The sequence below is a fragment of the Eleutherodactylus coqui genome, chromosome 11, assembly GCF_035609145.1.
Source record: "Eleutherodactylus coqui strain aEleCoq1 chromosome 11, aEleCoq1.hap1, whole genome shotgun sequence".
Lineage (NCBI taxonomy): Eukaryota > Metazoa > Chordata > Amphibia > Anura > Eleutherodactylidae > Eleutherodactylus > Eleutherodactylus coqui.
This window is the reverse complement of record NC_089847.1, coordinates 84,395,195-84,414,744: the sequence shown is the minus strand read 5'-3', so window position 1 is coordinate 84,414,744 and position 19,550 is coordinate 84,395,195. Positions and strand designations below refer to the sequence as shown.

The window sequence follows — 19,550 nt, the reverse complement described above, 5'->3', positions numbered from 1 at the left end:
TCACTACAGTCATTAAGGGGCTATCCTTCGTGAGGGGGAACCAAGGGGGCATCCTTACCGTGTGGTGGACACTAAAAGGGGTTCCTTGCTGTGTGGCTTGCACGAAGGGGCATTCTTACTGCATGGGCTGCAAGCTACATTTTAAAGAAGTGATTAATGTTATTTAGTCAGTGACTAGCATGAAGCTTCCACATCATCTTCAAAAAGAGGTTCTGCAAAAGATGAGCTGTGTATCTTAAGGAATTATGTACCCCTTATTATAAATTACTACAAATATTAAAGTCATCTTCAAGTTCTGTAACTAGTATAAAACAATTCTGCCTTTCCTGGAGTTTATATGGCATGGAGCTCTTTGGTGACTTCTAACATTACTTTACTTCCTCTAGTTTCACATACATAATAAGTGACGTTGCATGTAATCAATTTATAGACTTCTATGCTGATTAGGATAACTGGTCCTTGGAACATTTGCAACCTTCAACACCCCTGACTGCAGAGGCGTAACTTGAAGCCTGTGGGCCCCAATGCAAAATCTGTAATAGGGCCCCCAACTATAATGCTTTATTCATAGTACTGGGCTCCATATATGGAGAAGAGAAGCTTTATGGCCCCCCTAAGGCTCCTGGGCCCGGGTGCAACGGCACCCCCTGCATCCCCTATAGTTACGCCCCTGCCTGACTGTAACTGGAACGTATGTTAAGTAAGACATGTAGGTAGGACACTGGACAGAAGAGGAAAAGAGAGACTGTACTGGAGGAAGAAGTATTGTTCTATGAAAGACCTGAGTGTGACTAATTCTTCAGGTGAAGAGTTAATTGGTTCCAACAAACTAACCTACTGCCTACTGCCCTACTATCCACCTCACCATCTCCACAACTCTTTCCTAACTTCTACCCATCTTGTAGCTTCTTATTTTGGATCCATCACCATCTCACACAGTTTAAAGCTCATAAAAGCTCCCGGTATGTAAATATTCACTGGGCCCGATACCCTGGAAATGAACCAGGAGCTGGATTTTATGTGCATTTTATTTTACTGTATTACATTAGGGTAGCTTGCCTTTCTGCTGTATGGTAGAATATATCATATATTGTACTTGGCTGAGTAATTCTCTCTCTCTCTTTTATTATTTCTCTTTGATATTTGATCTTTGCACATTTTCTGATGCTCAGAATATAGGAAGGGGAGGGCAGGGTGAGCAATATATTCCAAGGTAGACTATGAGCATGATTTCTAGGGAGTTTTTTGATAGTTAAAAACTGGCCATATTCCATTTTAACATATTCCGGTTATCAATTTGTTCCCTTGCCTCAGAGCATAACAGGCCAGTGTTTAATCTGGGGGTGTCCCATAATTAATTAGCAAGTGACAACAAAATGATGCTGCAGTGATGCCAACAAACACCATGTGACCAATCAGTGCTCATTATATCCATGCACTCATTAATTCCTGCCAACGTCTAAGAGAAACCCACGACTTTGCTATGGTAAGAATGTAGAGTGTGAGACGGAGATATATTAGACAAATACAATTAGATAAAAAAATAGCAGAAAAAAATAAATATACTGGGCAGGTTTATCCAGAATACCAGCTCTCTGGCAGAAATTGAAAAATATAATGAACATAAAAATGTGTTTGAAAAAAGTAATTGGGACTTTGCGCCAAGAGCTACTCATTTACAAATGTCCGATTTAGTGCAGTTTTCCCCCTACGAAAGGTCTGCTCCCTATTAATGAATCTGACATATGCTGCTCTGGGGGAGAGACAGACATACCACTTATCTGGTGTGCCAGCAATAATTTTCCCCTAGGTGTAAAAAATTATCCGTCATGGTCAATGACTATAAAATAATGGCAATTTTGAAAACTCATTTAGAATGCAATGAAAAATACCTTCTCTTTGTAATATAGACCATGATACGTTTTCTATGGGAAAAACATGAGCTTGTTGCAATGTATTTTATAGGTTAGTATTTAGAAAGTAGTTGAATCATGTAGTGCAAGCTGCAGGAAATAAACCAATCTAACATGGGAGGCTATGGTGCCTAACTGGTACCAACATGGAATCATAGAATGGTAGAGTTGGAAGGGACCTCCAGGGTCATCGGGCCCAACCCCCTGCTCAGTGCAGGATTCACTAAACCATCCCAGAAAGATATTTGTCCAGCCTCAGTTTGAACACTTCCATTGAAGGAGAACTCACCACCTCACTATTGTTAGGTAAAGGTAAAGTCCCCTGGTGCAAGCACCGAGTCATGACTGACTCCTAGGGTGACATCATGACATTTTCTTGGCAGACAGTTTTTGTGGTTTGGTTTGCCATTGCCTTCCCCAGTCATCCTTTACCCGCCAGCAAAAGCTAGGTACCCATTTTACCAACCTCAGAAGGATGAGTCAACCTTGACTACCTGAACCATATGGGGATTGAACCTGCAACCTTCAGGTCATGAGTGAGTGTTTAGGACTGCATTTCTGCTGCCCTAACACTGCACCACACAAGATTGTCAAAGACCTGAACTCTTCTATCACACCTGTAGACCTGCAATAAAGTATCTTTAGGCAGTGGTCTACTGTCTCCTAAGAATATTGAAGGGTTATTAGCAGTCTGGTATTGGTATCAGAGGCAATAACTAGCCTAATGTCCTACCTGAAGTTACATCATACTAATGCAATCATATCCCAACAATTCAGGTTTTAGAATCAATCTGGATAGCCTCTAGCCTCATGTTTTTGAATTTAGAGAGTTTATCCAACCCAATAAATAGTTTTACAAACAGGTGATCTCTGACCAATACCCTGCAGCAATGACTTGATATGTGACCATTGCTGCCAATCACTGACTGTAGAAGGGATATGTTGATACCGCTGAGGTTACTGCTGTAGGCATTAATTGGTTGCAGTGGGTCATGTTATGTCAACATCATTGGAGCCGGATGAACACAGACCAGCGGGGAACCAAGGAAGTATTGCCACAGGGGCGGCAGGGGCTTGGTAAGGTATTATGCATTTAATCATCGCATACATTTTTTTAACAAACAGACAATAATTGCATGGCTTTATATTTAGGTTCTTAGTCCAAAAAGGGAGCATATTTGACTACAGAGACCTAAGGGGCATTAATGAGGCTTTATTTGTTGTTTGCAAGAGTCAACCATTTAAGTTATCAATCTGTCCTGCAGACATTTGGCGCACTGACATTGCTTGTTATTACCTGTGGCTACTTTCTCTTTTGTAGTTTGGGAGGGGCCCTACGGTAGATGTGGTTGCATTCTGAGACTTCTGTCTTCTTATGCCAGCGTTTGGTGTTTTTATAATGACTGATCTAAGTGCACCACAAGTATGCTGCTAAACTTTCCGCACATGGTGTCATACAGTATTGTGTCACTGCCTCGTTGTGCTCTGCTGTGGTAAAAAGTTGTTAGGGCAGTAGGTGGTATTTAAAAAACCCTATGCCCCCGCAAAGGTGGAGAGAGCTGATTTGCCATGTTCATGATTTACAGTTGATGTATTAGTTTGCAAATCTTTGTACCATTACTGGAGATTTAAGTCTAGAACTCTATCAAGAACTTTATTTATAAATGTTTTTTATAATTATCTAGCTGGTCCAAAACATTAGTTCTTCCACGATGGTGACTTGCACACAACAGATCCTCTAGGGCGGTGCTTGGAGACAAAACGGCTCCATAGGTACTCTGTAGGGAAATTTACCAAGACAGGCAAATCCTACACCAGTCTAAGGGTGCGTTCCCACGAACGTATATCGGCTCGGCTTTCACGCCGAGCCGATATACGTTGTCCTCGTGTGCAGAGGGGGGAGGCTGGAAGAGCCTAGGAGCAGGAACTGAGCTCCCGCCCCCTCTCTGCCTCCTCTCCGCCCCTCTGCACTATTTGCAATGAGAGGAGGCGGAACGGGGGCGGGGCTAAGTGCGGGGGGAAATTAGCCCCGCCCCCGTTCCGCCTCCTCTCATTGCAAATAGTGCAGAGGGGCGGAGAGGAGGCAGAGAGGGGGCGGGAGCTCAGTTCCTGCTCCTGGGCTCTTCCAGCCTCCCCCCTCTGCACACGAGGACAACGTATATCGGCTCGGCGTGAAAACCGAGCCGATATACGTTCGTGGGAACGCACCCTTAAACAGCAGTACGTTAGAGTCAAATATGCCAAGTTTATTAAGAAGTGCATGCGCATTTTTGCCTACACATGCGCTGAAAATTAAAACCTACGCCTGCAATAAGCTTTGGCAAAAAGTCATGACATCAGAAGGAACAAGGCCTAAAGGCCCATTTACATGAAACAATTATCACTCAAAATTCGTTCAAACAACTGAAAATGAGCGATAATCATTACATGTAAATGCTGGCATCATGCAGTTTTTGCTTGAATGATGATTTTAAGGTGAACTTAAAATCCATTGTTCAGCTAGTAAGAGATAGAGTATCTCTCAATAGACTGCATGCTGTTATCTCCACTAGAGGCGGCAGATAACATTGTAACATTGCCATCAGCCACGAAGAGAACAATGCAGCTGTGTGCACAGATGGCTGTGTGATTAAACACATGCTGGGCTCTGCAAACAGCTCCTGGAGGCCCTTTTGCATGCAGATGAAGATTATAAAGTGTTAATGCCATTAACACTTTATACAAATAGATTGCAAAATCTTTTAATCTTTAAGTGGTTTGAAAGATTATCTTTGTGTGTAAATGAGTAATATATTAGCATATTCAACAGGAGCCCAACAGGAGTTCCACAAACTGTTTAAGATTCCAGACTATACAGTAGCATAAGTATATGGGTCGCAGCAGTCTCTGTTGCAACCACGCCCCATAGTCCAGGGTAACACAGGCCTCCTTGCCACATAATGTCCTTAAGGGCCTGGCATACTACTTACTGACTTTAAGCAGCATTAGGACATTGTGTGGCCTCAGGATCTGTGTGCAGGGCCCTGAATAGAAAAGATGCTGCTAACTTAGAGGTCTGAAATAATTTAGGAGTCTGATATGAGGTCTGAATTAATTTTGAAGTATGGTCTTGGGGTCTGATTAAATTGGAGGTCTGGGGTCAGATTAATTAAATTTTGACCCTGAATGGGTTGTCTGTCTCATGAAAGCAAGTTATTCCCTATCGTCAAGATAGGGGATTTCTTGCTAATGGAGAAGGGGTGGGGACGGGGGTTCAATTGCTGGGACCCCCACCGATCCTGAGATCTGTGTTTTGGCACATCATGAATTAAAGACAGTGGTGGCTGCATTTTCCCTAGCTATCTCTTGTGGTCCCATTTAAATAAATGGAGCAGCGGTGTGCACTGAAGCCATGTTCTTCAGACCCGGGGGTGGGGGGGTTGGGGGCACCAATTTGCTAACGTTCCTTTGTGTGATAACCCCTTTAATTTGATTTATCATTGGTTATGCTGTTTATTGATGATTTATTCATTTTCTTACAAATGAGAACTATGTTTTTCTGATACAGTCACTTATAAGTACTTCTTCTATTATTTTGGTTGTGATACTCTGACATATGTAGCAGGCATACCGTATATATTCAGATTGTTATATTTCCTATATATCTTTTCTATCCTTGACAAGCACTCTATATCAATCATTCACAATTTAAGAGGGTAAGGGTAGAGTCATTCCAGATTAAATTTCCTGCGCTGGATAATATTCCTTATTACCACATTGGAAAGTTGTGTTCATGTCCCAACATCCTGACTCCTCATTAATTACCCACAATCATATACAGCGAACGATACCATAGCAATGTCATTATACGGAGCAGGCAGAGCACTTGGCCTCTTCTCATATGTTTGCTTACGTTTGAAGAACAATGAATACCACATCAATAAGTTACTCAGTTTATGTATCACGTCATTGTAAATGAGATTATTTCTTTCTTCAGCATTTTTATGTCTCCCACCTGCGAATAATGCAATATTCAGTCATGCTCAGGGGGGCGTATTTTTATCTGCATCCAGGGACCCTATGCCTAACTGTGTGTGATTGCTGCCACGGCTCTTGCTTTTAGGTCTGCTTCAATGTATGGGAATATTTTGTTTTATCTATAAATGGAGGTTTTCTCGGCTTCTCATTGAAAATGAACAGGTGGACGGCTGCAAGTAGAAAGCAAAAATGTTGTATTTGCAAACTGGAAAAAATCTGCTGGAGGCACAGCCTTTACTAGTGCACCTGCTCTGACCCCACGTCGCCTACATTATCTGCTTGCTGTCTTCCTGGCTTCCTCTCTCCGCTTCCATACAAACCCTAGAACAGCTTGATATTATGCATGTCCTCTACTACTCATGAACTTGCATTCCATGCCATAATTGTGTACAGATTCACTCCTATTGCTGCGCTCGCTCTTTTTTCACGTAGCCCCATAACATTCCACTGCTCGCTGTGCTGCAACCAGAATTCTATGTACTCAATTTGCTCAGCTCCATTTACATTTCCGAACCATGACACTAATCTGAACATCATTCCTATTTTTTCCATTTAAGATGTTGTCATACAAGCTAGGACTATATAAAGTATATGCAGTGTCATCAATTATAATTACAGCCCATTAATTTTGGCTGCTATGAGCAACACCTCTACTTTTCAGTTGGATTTCTCTTTATAAATAAGCTACAATATCCATTCTCTACAAATAAGAATGATTTCCAACTCCCCGAATGACTTTGATGCCTTTTAAACAGCATGTATACACGAGTCAATATTTGTTTCTCAAAGATGTATGTGTGCGTAATAAGTTTATTACTGTGGCACCAGGTAATATAAACAACCCAACCAACAAAGTAAAATAGAAACAAAGTCCCTCCCTAAAAGGACAGGTATGATACAAATGTAGCAGTGCTGAGTTTGTGAGATGCACTAGAGCTCAGTTTGTCATTTGGCACTGTGCGATGTGAGATTTTGACATCTTATTACATATAATGACAGATAAACCTACTCAATTGTCTGAGCCCAAGTTTTCTTACCATCACCATGTATTAACAATGCAGAAGGAAACTGTGCAATGAAGAATTCAGCTCTGCCACTTTGAATGTTTGGATTGTCATATTGCATTCATCTTTCATCATTTCTTCAATGACTTGTACTATATACTGACCAGCATTCGTCGCACCCCTGTATGCAGCCCAAAGCAATTCATTCATCCAGTGCCCTCACCTCTTTCAATCACTGACCTCGCCGCTATTATAGATTAGCTCCCACCCTACTAATCATGTACTATCTTAAGCTATATCTGCCCTCACACCCCCTACTAGGCACAGCTGTGCCGCAGCATCTTCATGTCCCCCTCAAGCACCCTCTTCAACTTGAGGGAGAATTGACCTACCACACCCATCTGTCACTGCTCCGCTGCCCTTCCTTCTAGCACCCATCGTTCTTATTACTTTACCAGATTAGAAACTGTCCCTTATGAAAGTATCTGGGAGTATAAAACCAATAATAATTGGTATTCCAGTAGCCATCGCCTAAGTCTGTATTAAATATAATGGGCACTGGCACTCTGATGTATGGGTTACCGTCACAGCTCACCTGGACACTTGTCAACCGTATCATCACTTATGAGTTGTTACCTCTCTGCGAGGTTTCTTGGAATGACAAGATCTCACATACTACACTACATCGTTGCTTTTCTAGGAGGCAAAGATTCCGTTTGCTGCCCTAACCCTGCATCTAAATATCCTGACCAAGGTAGTCTGGCATATTAGTGCCCCTTCTGGCACCTTTAGGGCATAAGCCCCACCATAGACCCCTTAGCGACAGCTCTGCACAATAAGGGGCACTGGTCAACGCCATTGCTCTTGGAGAACTTGATAAAAATTGATGCTTTAGTTGGTGCTCTGTGTAGCGTATTCCTTAAGATGTTGCATGATACCATGTAACACACACTAAATAACTATGAAAAGTCTAGTCTGACACTTACATACGCCATTTTTTTCAGCATTAGTGGTGATTATCTAATTAGATCTCTAATGACAAAAAGAATAACGTGTAGTTGGCGGCATGTGTCCCAGAAAATTGTACATTGTGTTCCTATATTTGGTCTGCGTTATTAGTGCCAGTTGGGTCCTACACCATTTTATGGAGTGAAACTCAGGGGTGGTGGTGCCTCTTCGGAAAAAGAGGTTTTAGATGTACAGTTATCTGGAGACCTTGTAAGATCCAACATATGATAACAAGGTACTACCTCTCTCTTCTATATCATTCTGATAAGGGTTAGGGGAGACAAAAAAAAAATTTCTAATTTTTTACAACACTAAAAAAGATGATAGATAATACCCCCCCCCCCCCTCCAATTATACTAGGTCCTTTATAACAAGTGGCAAACATGAGATTATATGTGTGCATGAGAAAATCTAAGTCCCAGGAAATAGAAAGACAACACTTTTATCCTGAAGATAAAGGTTAGCAGACTCTCACCTTCAGCAGTATGGAGGCAGAGTTCTCCAGAGTTATAATCCCATTGCTGCTTGTATTCCAATGGCTTTAGCTGAGTGCATGGCTGTGCATCTATAGGCTTCTGCTCCGTGTTCCTGGATCTATAGGATCGTGATGTGCGCTCCTGCTGCATGCCCTATATACAGTGACTGCGACTTTCCAAGACTCGCACTACACTTAGCCGTGAGACTTATTCGCCCTCTTGTGGACACGTGCAGAACTGCAAGGATAAGAAAAGAAAAATAGTCGCAATCAGGTTGGTGATGATGCTTCCCGGTGATGAGAGGTGTTGTGTTACTGTAGATGTTTTCACGGCTCTAACATATTATTACATCAACATGGATATTTATTTCTATTTATTTTATTTCTAGGGTTATATTTTGTAATAGGTGAACCCAAAAGGCAGCATAAGGTTATGTTCTTACAAGGAAGATTCATGCAGGAAGGTAGACTACACACATTTGGTATGTTTTGCATCATCTGTCTATATCATTTTTATGGTTAAACAATATATTTATTGGAAGAGCGTGTTCACAATAAGGGCTCCTTTCCACTGGCGAGAAAATCGTGCGATTTTCACGCGATGCGAGAGTGCGAGCACTTGCAAGAAAGAGGAACACATGCTGGTGAATGAGAGCCTTTCCACTTACGATGTTTTAGAGCAGGCTGCGCTGCGGGGGGATTGTTTCTGCGATCTGCTTGTTTCTCTCGGCCATGTAGTTAAATGGGAAACGAGATTTCTCGCATCGCTTGCAATTTTGCAATGTTGCAATGCGATTTAAACATTTGCGATTTTGTCTTAGCCATATCGCTATCGCCAGTGGAAAGGAACACTTAGGGCTCACCAAAACTTCTATTTTTTTTTAACACTATTGTCAATGGGACTTTCTAATGTTAGAAACGCATCGCACAAAAATCACAAAGCACAAACTTGCGATGCGTTTTTAACATTAGAAAGTCCCATTGACAATCACGTTAAAAAAAAGGCAGCGCGAACACGGCGCTAAAAAGACGCAAGTGTATAATAGCCCTAAGGGTTTCTTCACACAGGCATATGCGCAACTATGCTCGCCGCTACAGAGGGTAGTTGTGCATGAAGGTAAGAAGAAAGCAGGAAGATAGGTCCGGCCTTATCTTTCTCGCACGTAGTATTTATGCTCGAGAATACCGCTAATGAAAACAATGTCAATTAAATCAATGTTGTTTTTTTTTTGTCGCGTTATGTGGTCATGATCACATATTGCGCATTCCCACACATACATATGTGCGCATTTGTTCACTTCCTATAGACCTCTGTGGGACTCTTTGGTGCGCATAACATAGAGCAGGAACTATTTTTTTTGCGTCTGTGAAAAGCGTACATGCTTCAAAGAAAAAAGAAATGAGAATGAAAAATCAATGGGTTCCATCCTCCGTACTTTGCGAGCGGGATTTTGCTACGCACAAAACTGCAAAAAAATTCGCTTGTGTGACGCCGGCCTAAGAGTTCTACAATAAAAATTCAACAGGATATAAGCTGTTTGAATTGACATTCCTGTAAAGGGTAGGCAACCATCGATTAAACAAAACTACCAGGGAGTTGGGCAGACTCAACGTATAAATCAGTTAAAGGGAACCTGTCATCTGCCTGAAAAATAAATCACCTGACTCCCTGCCACCTCCCCTAACAGCATCCTAAGGCCACCCGCACACGGGCGGGTCGGAATCCTGCAGTGGAATCCAACCCTGGCAGCTGCAGCGTCCGCACATACTTGCTTTCTTTTTCGCTTCTCTGTACTGCGGATGGTCCGCACGGCTCGCTGTTGGACATGCGCAGTACAGATTGTTTTTTAAACTATCGCCGTGAGAAAATCGCAGCAAAATCACTACTTTTCCCCACATTTTTTGAGCGGCAGTGCTGTTTTTTCTCACAAAAACATTGCTGTCACTTGCGATTTTCTTGTGCGATTTTGCCAGGGTTAAAAATGCATCACACAAAAGTCGTAAGCTTGTGCTTTGGGATGCGAATAAAAGGAGGCTTCATAGGGAAACATGGGAGATTAAAAAAACGCAGAAAAATAGAACATGCCGCGATTTATTTTCATGCAACATCACATGAGTGAAAACATTGCAAATGTTAAGGAAACCATTGGAAATCATTGGTTTCATAATTCTGCATTTTTACTCACTCTCGCGTGATTTCATCGCCCGTGTGAAACCGACCTAAGTTAGTTCATGGTGCTTCAGGTAGATGATAGGTTCCCTTTGAACAATAAGTAATATATGCAGAAAATGGAATCAGTATGCAGACAAGGGTAGAGGGGAGGTAAGAGGGGGAGGGGAAGGGTAATATGCTGGATGGTGCCTGGCAAATACCCATATGGGGTAAGGCTAGTACAGCAAGTCAATACCGAGAAAGTCATGAAGGCACAAAGCCATTACACTCCATGGTCTGTCTTACTGGAACCAGGGGGCCCATGTGGAGTAAAATGTATGATGTGTGATGAGACTTGCTTAAATCCCATCTGCTAAGCTAGTACTGCAAATCACTGGAGTAACTATAGGGGATGCGTTTGCACCCAGACCCAGGAGCCTTGGGGGGCCCATAAGGCCTCTCTTCTCCATATAGGGAGCCCAAAAGGCCTCATTTACATTGGCATCATTTTGGTGCAGACTAGGTGCATCAAAAAATTGCATCTATGGTTTCCTATGGGTTCTTTAAGACAAATGAGTTTTTGATACGCTAAAATCCAACAGGTTTAGATTTCTCCCTGATTTTCATGTCTGTATGCCCCTTTGTTCATGTCCCTGTTTTCCCCAGTTTTCATGTCCGTGTTTGCCAGTGTTTTTTAACAGTATATACATGTGTCAGTTTGGAGGAATGAACAGAATGTGCATGTTTCAGGTCGGATTTTGCATGTTTTTGCTCCCTACCCTGTGCTGTGTTATGTCTGTCCTTGAGTTGGGTTCACAGTTTTCTATGTCCTGTCTGAGTTCTTGTGTGAACTGGAGGTAACAGAATGCACACGTATTGAGGTAGGAGTGACAAGATGTAAATGTTACCCAAGAAAATGATTAAAACAAGGCTAGACAAAACAGAGAAGAAAGGATTGGGTTTAGGTAACAGTAAATAAAGAAGGATATAGAAAGAAGATTACAGGAAAAAGGATATAGAATAATGGAAGGTATTAAGAGAAGAATGATATAAATGAAGGTTTATATATATTGAAGGTTAGGGAAAGAAGATTACAAGAAGAAGGATGGTGAAGGCTGAACTGTTATACAAAGGAAAGAAAGTAAAGGAAATAGTTTGACAACAGATCTCTGTGTATGTGTTGTGCCTTTGTGCTGTTCGCTCTCCTTGTCTGTTATACATGAATATCTGTATTAGGCCCATGTGGATAAGTCCTACACGTCATTCTGTCTGTCTGGCTTGTGTCTGTTTTTCCGTCCTATGTCAAATCCACCCGTCCACTGCTTGTTGAACATCCAGTTCTTGTTTGTTTGTCCTATTTGTCCGTTGGTAGGCGGAGTCTGTGTATGTCTGCTTGTGTTACTTCTTCTCTCTCTCTTGGTGTTCCATGTGTGCATTTGCGCAGTATTTCTGTGCATGAGCCTCTGGTGTCTTAGGCACCTGTATCCCCAGAGGCACCTCTTTAAGGGGGAGGTAGTGTTACGCACCTGTATCCCCAGAGGCCCCTCATAAGGGGTAGGTAGTGTTATGCACCTGTATTCCCAGAGGCCCCTCTATAAGGGAGAGGTACAATTAGGGTTGTGCTGGCTGGGATCTGTTGTACCACAGTTTTTCTAGCAGCATGGCTCCACAGGTGTGGATGATTGAGCTGGCTGGGTGTGGTTTGCTCCAGTCAGCCAATCTCACATGGCTGGTGCTTATGTATATATACCAGCTCTTTGCCAGTGTCTTCTGGTTTCCCTCCTGCAGTGTGCATAGACTTGTGTTCCTGCTTGTCTGTGCAGGCTTCAGTGTGAACTGTATTGTGTTCCATCATGTTTGTGCAGTCTTCTATATCTTCTGTGTATATGACTGGACATGAGGTATCTGTGCAATGCTCACTATCTTCAGTCTAAACAGTGTCATGCTCCTGCATATCGGTGTGGCTCTCAGTGCATTTGGTGTGAACGGTCTTGCTGTGGATCATTTACCATCTAGGGCTAGTTATGTCCCGAGGATCCAAAGCAGGTCCACCCTTATCGGGGCGATCGGCCTGGTTGCAGGCAGGTATCCAGGTTAGTTGTCTTGTTAGAGTAGAGACCACGAGGCAACATGAAGATGGCCTCACGGCTTCAGTGACTTGGTCAATCCACAAACTAATTCCTCATGCTTATTATAGCAATTCCATTTGGCTATGTGTGCAGGTATGCTTGGTGAGTGTTTAAGCATTTGTCAGTCAGTGTTTTATGTCTGTTGCTCAGTTATGTCCACTGTTTCCGAGTTCCAGTTCGCAGTTCTGCAGCCCACGTATCGGTAAGGCTCTGCTGAGTGTTCATGTCCCAGTTTGACAATACAAACGCATTACTCATTGATTTCATTGGGAGCTTTAACGCTTCGCATGTCCATGTGCTGTGTGATGAGAGTTGAGTCCAAATGTTGGCTGTGACTCGCTCTCGCCTATGTGATTTCAATGGGTCCTCTCACATTAGCATTAGTAGAAATCAGCAGCTCACCTTATACGGGGCATTCATACTTCCATATGAATATATCATTGAGGATTATTGAGCTTTTTCCATAGTGATTTTTCCTACTATATGAGCAATTAGCTTTTACCGGATATGTTTTACCGTCCTGATTTATCACACTCATGGAATCGTGTCATGGATTTTATGATAATTATGATAATCCGCTTTAAGATATATGGGATACTAATCAATTCATTTTTAGTAGATGGTCAAATATATCTGTATTCGTGTGGTGATGATTGATTTGTTATGGGATACACGGTTTGCTGGAAACTGTCAAGTTCTGATAAAGAAATAGATTATATTATCATTTTTACATGACCATTGGTGAAGTGAATGTACGGGCAGACAGAAATGCTTCTACAACAAAAACTGTATCTTTTTTGTGGACGTAAGCACAAGATGACATTATATGGTAAAACCTCCCACTGAAAGTATTCAATAAGGGAACAGAACCATGGCCCAATATCATTCTCGCCATCCATGTGAATGCAACACGTGAAAACCGCCTCACATCACTGCGGGGATGAAGGGAATCCACGTGACGGTAGTCACAGCCACAGCAGAAGACAGGGAAACATCGCTAATGTGAATGAACCAATTCAAAAGAATGTTTTTTTAATATTTGTGCGTCTCACAACGTACAAATCTTGTGCAATTTTCTCACCAGTTTGAAGGCACCCTGCATCCGGTTTCACACGGCCGAGAAAATCATGCAAAATTTGTCCATTGCAAGACGCACAAATCTTGCACGAATATGAACCCCATTCTTTTGAATGAAGTCATATACAGTACATAATTGCGGCATATCCTATCTTTTTGCATTCCTTGGAACTCATCGCCCATTGTTTTCAATGGGACTCTAAAACACATGCTGGGATTTATTTAATACAGGCTATATAAATGGGCCACAGACTATTTTCATGCCTCAAACTATATAAGAGAATGTAGCTCTGATCAGACAGTCACAGTTATCATACTATTAAATTCAGTCACTCTCTAATTGTTTCTTCTCTTCTCTTCTAGGTCTAGACTGCCATGAAGACTTTTTCCAGCTTTGTCTTGCTGCTATTGTATGCCCTGGGCTGCTAAAGGTTTCCCCCACCCTTTATAGCTTCACAAACTCCCCATTCTTCTGCGCTTTTAACCTCTTAGAGACCAGTGTGTTAGGGTCCTAAAGGACCATACACTTTTTAGAGGGAGTGACATTCTGGACATACTATTAATCAACAGACTGCACAGAATCATGAGGGTGCAGGTTGAAGGACACTTGGAAAATAGTGACCACAATATAATTAATTTCCAGTTTTCATTCAATAGAATGCCTTATCAGTAGAGATGAGCCAACGTACTCGTCCGAGCTTGATACTCGTTCGAGTATTAGCGTGTTCGAGATGCTCGTTACTCGAGACGAGTACCACGCGATGTTCGAGTTACTTTCACTTTCATCTCTGAGACGTTAGCGCGCTTTTCTGGCCAATAGAAAGACAGGGAAGGCATTACAACTTCCCCCTGCGACGTTCAAGCCCTATACCACCCCCCTGCAGTGAGTGGCTGGCGAGATCAGGTGTCACCCGAGTATATAAATTGGCCCCTCCCGCGGCTCGTCACAGATGCATTCTGACATAGTTCAGGGACAGTGCTGCTGGTGCCAGAGCTGCTATAGGGAGAGCGTTAGGAGTTATTTTAGGCTTCAAGAACCCCAACGGTCCTTCTTAGGGCCACATCTAACTGTGTGCAGCAGTGTGGAGGCTGCTTTTTGCAGTGTTGCACTTTTTTTTTTTTTTTGTATATCGGCCGTGCAGAGCATTGCGTCCTGCAGTAATTTTACATTGTCCAGGGCCAGTAGTGGTGAGGCAGGGACAGAAGACATATTTAGTGTATATAGGCAGTAGGCCTTTCCAAAAACATTTGGGAAAAAAAAATCTATTTGGGCTGCCTGTGACCGTCCTCAGTGTACTGGGTCTCTGCTGGGGGTAGTTGTCCTAATTAATACGCAGCCAGCTAAGTGTTACAGCAGGCTTGCGCAAAATTCTTTCCTGCCTCTGTGTTGCCTCTTACATCACCGCTGTATTCCTGTCCACAAGTGTACTGGGTCTCTGCTGGGGGTAGTTGTCCTAATTCATACGCAGCCAGCTAAGTGTTACAGCAGGCTTGTGCAAAATTCTTTCCTGCCTCTGTGTTGCCTCTTACATCACCGCTGTATTCCTGTCCACAAGTATACTGGGTCTCTGCTGGGGGTAGTTGTCCTAATTCATACGCAGCCAGCTAAGTGTTACAGCAGGCTTGCGCAAAATTCTTTTCTGCCTCTGTGTTGCCTCTTACATCACCGCTGTATTCCTGTCCACAAGTGTACTGGGTCTCTGCTGGGGGTAGTTGTCCTAATTCATACGCAGCCAGCTAAGTGTTACAGCAGGCTCGCGCAAAATTCTTTCCTGCCTCTGTGTTGCCTCTTACATCACCGCTGTATTCCTGTCCACAAGTGTACTGGGTCTCTGCTGGGGGTAGTTGTCCTAATTCATACGCAGCCAGCTAAGTGTTACAGCAGGCTTGCGCAAAATTCTTTCCTGCCTCTGCTGTGTGTTCCATAAGCGAAGTCAGCCTCCAACCACAGGCCAATAAGCGGCACATTTAATTACAGCGTTCTGTTTCTGCACTACTGGTAATACACCATGCTGAGGGGTAGGGGTAGGCCTAGAGGACGTGGACGCGGCCGAGGACGTGGAGGTCCAAGTCAGGGTGTGGGCACAGGCCGAGCTCCTGATCCAGGTGTATCGCAGCCGACTGCTGCGGGATTAGGGGAGAGGCACGTTTCTGGCGTCCCCACATTCATCTCACAATTAATGGGTCCACACGGTAGACCTTTATTAGAAAATGAGCAGTGTGAGCAGGTCCTGTCGTGGATGGCAGAAACTGCATCCAGCAATCTATCGACCACCCAGAGTTCTGCGCCGTCCACTGCTGCAACTCTGAATCCTCTGGCTGCTGCTCCTCCTTCCTCCCAGCCTCCTCACTCCATTACAATGACACATTCTGAGGAGCAGGCAGACTCCCAGGAACTGTTCCCGGGCCCCTGCCCAGAATGGCCAGCAATGGTTCCTTTCCCACCGGAGGAGTTTGTCGTGACCGATGCCCAACCTTTGGAAAGTTCCCGGGATCCGGGGGATGAGGCTGGGGACTTCTGGCAACTGTCTCAAGAGCTTTCAGTGGGTGAGGAGGATGATGACGATGAGACACAGCTGTCTATCACTCAGGTAGTAGTAATTGGAGTAAGTCCGAGGGAGGAGCGCACAGAGGATTCGGAGGAAGAGCAGCAGGACAATGAGGTGACTGACCCCACCTGGTTTGCTACGCCTACTGAGGACAGGTCTTCAGAAGGGGAGGCAAGTGCAGCAGCAGGGCAGGTTGGAAGAGGCAGTGCGGTGGCCAGGGGTAGAGGCAGGACCAGACCGAATAATCCACCAACTGTTTCCCAAAGCGCCCCCTCGCGCCATGTCACCCTGCAGAGGCCGAGGTGCTCAAAGGTCTGGCAGTTTTTCACTGAGAGTGCAGACGACCGACGAGCAGTGGTGTGCAACCTTTGTCGCGCCAAGATCAGCCGGGGAGCCACCACCACCAGCCTCACCACCACCAGCATGCGCAGACATATGATGGCCAAGCACCCCACAAGGTGGGACGAAGGCCATTCACCGCCTCCGGTTTGCACCGCTGCCTCTCCCCCTGTGCCCCAACCTGCCACTGAGATCCAACCCCCCTCTCAGGACACAGGCACTACCGTCTCCTGGCCTGCACCGACACCCTCACCTCCGCTGTGCTCGGCCCCATCCACCAATGTCTTTCAGCGCACCGTCCAGCCGTCGCTAGCGCAAGTGAGATGCTGCCGTATAGGGTTGTGGAAACGGAGGCTTTCAAAGGTATGATGGCGGCGGCGGCCCTGCGCTACTCAGTTCCCAGTCGCCACTACTTTTCCCGATGTGCCGTCCCAGCCCTGCATGACCACGTCTCCCGCAACATTGTACGCGCCCTCACCAACGCGGTTACTGCCAAGGTCCACTTAATAACGGACACGTGGACAAGCACAGGCGGGCAGGGCCACTATATCTCCCTGACGGCACATTGGGTGAATTTAGTGGAGGCTGGGACCGAGTCAGAGCTTGGGACCGCTCACGTCCTACCCACCCCCAGAATTGCGGGCCCCAGCTCGATGCTGGTATCTGCGGCGGTGTATGCTTCCTCCACTAAACCACCCTCCTCCTCCAACGCAACCTCTGTCTCGCAATCAAGATGTGTCAGCAGCAGCACGTCGCCAGCAGTCGGTGTCGCGCAGGAGAGAAGAGGCACACGGCCCACGAACTGCTGCAGGGTCTGACAGAGCAGACCGACCGCTGGCTTGCGCCGCTGAGCCTCCAACCGGGCATGGTCGTGTGTGACAACGGCCGTAACCTGGTGGCGGCTCTGCAGCTCGGCAGCCTCACGCACGTGCCATGCCTGGCCCACGTCTTTAATTTGTTGGTTCAGAGCTTTCTGAGAAGCTACCCACGCTTGTCAGACCTGCTCGGAAAGGTGCGCCGGCTCTGCGCACATTTCCGCAAGTCCCACACGGACGCTGCCACCCTGCGCACCCTGCAACATCGGTTTCATCTGCCAGTGCACCGACTGCTGTGCGACGTGCCCACACGGTGGAACTCTACGCTCCACATGTTGGCCAGACTCTATGAGCAGCATAGAGCTATAGTGGAATACCAACTCCAACATGGGCGGCGCAGTGGGAGTCAGCCTCCTCAATTCTTTACAGAAGAGTGGGCCTGGTTGGCAGACATCTGCCAGGTCCTTGTAAACTTTGAGGAGTCTACCCAGATGGTGAGCGGCGATGCTGCAATCATTAGCGTCACCATTCCTCTGCTATGCCTCTTGAGAAGTTCCCTGCAAAGCATAAAGGCAGAAGCTTTGCGCTCGGAAACAGAGGCGGGGAAGACAGTATGTCGCTGGATAGTCAGAGCACCCTCCTGTCTATATCTCAGCGCGTTGAGGAGGAGGAGGAGCATGAGGAGGATGAGGAGGAGGGGGAAGAGACAGCTTGGCCCACTGCTGAGGGTACCCATGCTGCTTGCCTGTCATCCTTTCAGCGTGTATGGCCTGAGGAAGAGGAGGAGGAGGATCCTGAAAGTGATCTTCCTAGTGAGGACAGCCATGTGTTGCATACAGGTACCCTGGCACACATGGCTGACTTCATGTTAGGATGCCTTTCTCGTGACCCTCGCGTTACACGCATTCTGGCCACTACGGATTACTGGGTGTACACACTGCTCGACACACGGTATAAGGAGAACCTTTCCACTCTCATACGCGAAGAGGAAAGGGGTTCGAGAGTGATGCTATACCACAGGACCCTGGCGGACAAACTGATGGTAAAATTCCCATCCGACAGCGCTAGTGGCCGAAGGCGCAGTTCCGAGGGCCAGGTAGCAGGGGAGGCACAGAGATCAGGCAGCATGTACAGGACAGGCAGGGGAACACTCTCTAAGGCCTTTGACAGCTTTCTAGCTCCCCAGCAAGACTGTGTCACCGCTCCCCAGTCAAGGCTGAGTCGGCGGGAGCACTGTAAAAGGATGGTGAGGGAGTACGTAGCCGATCGCACGAACGTCCTCGGTGATGCCTCTGCCCCCTACAACTACTGGGTGTCGAAGCTGGACACGTGGCCTGAACTCGCGCTGTATGCCCTGGAGGTGCTTGCTTGTCCTGCGGCTAGCGTCTTGTCAGTTTAGTGTGGCTGGGGGAATCATCACGGATAAGCGTACCCACCTGTCAACCGAGAGTGCCGACAGGCTTACACTCATCAAGATGAACAAAGCCTGGATTTCCCCAGACTTCTCTTCTCCACCAGCGGACAGCAGCGATACCTAAACAATACGTAGGCTGCACCCGCGGATGGAAGCATCGTTCTCTATCACCATCCAAAATGGGGACCTTTTTGCTTCATCAATCTGTGTACAATATTCCTCCTCCTCCTCCTGAAACCTCACATAATCACGCCGAACGGGCAATTTTTCTTAGGCCCACAAGGCTCAGTCATATAATTTTTCTAAACAATTTTTATACGTTTCAATGCTCATTAAAGCGTTGAAACTTTCACCTCAACCAATTTTTATTTTTACTGGGCTGCCTCCAGGCCTAGTTACCAATTAAGCCACATTAACCAAAGCGATTAATGGGTTTCACCTGCCCTCTTGGTTGGGCATGGGCAATTTTTCTCAGGTACATTAGTACTGTTGGTACACCAATTTTTGGGGGCCCTCGCCTACAGTGTAATCCAATTAATTTTTGGCCCACCTGCATTACAGCTGACGTAACATCAGCTGTGTTGGGCACTGCAATGGGATATATTTATGTACCGCCGGTGGGTTCCAGGGAGCCACCCATGCTGTGGGTCCACAGGGA

General features: G+C 45.3%; 1 protein-coding gene across 3 annotated transcripts in view; it reads right to left on the bottom strand.

Moving 5' to 3' along the window:
• Positions 1–8,556, bottom strand: part of CHRM1 (cholinergic receptor muscarinic 1) — a 151,457-nt gene extending 142,901 nt beyond the window's left edge. For 2 of the 3 annotated variants that reach the window (XM_066582866.1, XM_066582873.1), the window contains exon 1: positions 8,418–8,529. The gene's annotated coding sequence lies outside the window, so the exon portion shown is untranslated. Of the gene's footprint in view, positions 1–8,417 lie in introns of all 3 variants that reach the window. The other variant, XM_066582868.1, reaches the window with a different exon arrangement.
• Positions 8,557–19,550: the final 10,994 nt, after the last annotated feature.